The sequence below is a fragment of the Gavialis gangeticus genome, unplaced genomic scaffold (genome assembly GCF_001723915.1).
Source record: "Gavialis gangeticus isolate Ggan-Ray unplaced genomic scaffold, GavGan_comp1, whole genome shotgun sequence".
NCBI lineage: Eukaryota > Metazoa > Chordata > Crocodylia > Gavialidae > Gavialis > Gavialis gangeticus.
Window position 1 is genome coordinate 58201295 of NW_017729032.1, and position 1485 is coordinate 58202779.

The following is a 1485-nucleotide window of genomic DNA, read 5'->3' on the forward strand; positions in this document are numbered from 1 at the left end:
TCCAGCTCTGTCTCTCCGGCAGGTGTGTCCCAGTGGTTGACACAAAGATCCTGGGAGAACCTGACTGTAACATTAAACCAGCCGGTGGTCACTGCTGTAGATAACACGTGGTTTCTCTGATTCTTCCACCCCTTTCTGTAGCAGGCAGAAAGTGAAGGACAAGTCAGATTTGCTAGTTCACTTTTTGCTGGTTGTAACTTGTAGACAGGCGGTCTTCCTGCTGTTCCCTTCTCTGTGGTCGATGCTCCAGGTTTCTAGCACTGTGGTTTCTAGGGCAGGTTCTGGACAGGGTGACTTTACACATGGATGGTTGTTGCAAGAGCGACTGTTAAAGCCATGCCCAGTTTCTGTTTCCGCCTGCTGACTCTGTGCAGATATGTATGTTGGTCTGTGGGTTTCTTGTATAACATGGTCTGTATTTTATCATTCTGGATAATGATCATCGTGTCTAAAAAGGAGATGTTGGTGCTGGAGTATTCTAGAGAAAGTTGGATGGAGGAATGGTGGTTGTTGGGTATTCCTGTCTTTGATAGGGTACCTTTCCTTAGGTATCTTTCCACTTTTCATCCCTCTTCTCTCTCTTCCCCATCCCCGCCCCCCACCTATCTCTCACCCATTGACTCCTCAATCTACATTTTCACTCACTGCCTGTCTTGTATGCAGACCAGGCCAGCCTCTGGCTTCTTTACTTTTCATTCCATCCAGGAAGAGCACACACCAACTGCAGAAACTTCCTTAGCCTGACAAAAGGTTTTTGAACCCCAAAGCTTGCTTAATAATCATTTTCCAACTACTTAAGTTGATCTAATAAAAGATATCAGATTCACACAAAGAACCTTGTCTGCCTATGTCCTTAGACCAACACGGCTACAACCTACACCCCTGAGATTCTGTGGGCACTTTAATTAGAGCATCTCCTAAAAGTTACTGCAATTAAAGTGCCCCGTCCCCACCCCAGCCCCAGAGCATGTGTAAAGATGTCCAGAAAGACTGCAGGAGAGCTGAGATCTCTTCCATTTCATGTTAGTCTTGCAGTGACAAGATCAGTCTTCCACCACTCTCTCCTGATTCTTGTCTAATGAGACACATAGTGATAGTTTGGTTGCAATGTGCTCTAAAACTAGTCCATTACTTGGATGCCATTGAATGGGCTTTCTGTTGCTACCACAAAGGACAACCTGGGAGCTAAATAGATAATGGTAAAAGGTGTGCTCCCTCTCACCACACCAGAAACACAGATGTCTTTGAGCAAGGGTGACTGGATATATGAACTCAAGGTGGAAACAGGCATTGCCTGATGTCTCTTTTGTGCTTCCATAAAAAATGTTATGGTAGCACAAATGGTGTGCAAGTAAATATTGATAACCTCTGTTGCACATGATCAAAGCAAAATCATGTTGGGGTATACCAATAAAGATTTTTGGGGCTGATACCAATACCCAATTTTTAAGGAAGTGTATCAACCGATACTGATCCAATTTCTGA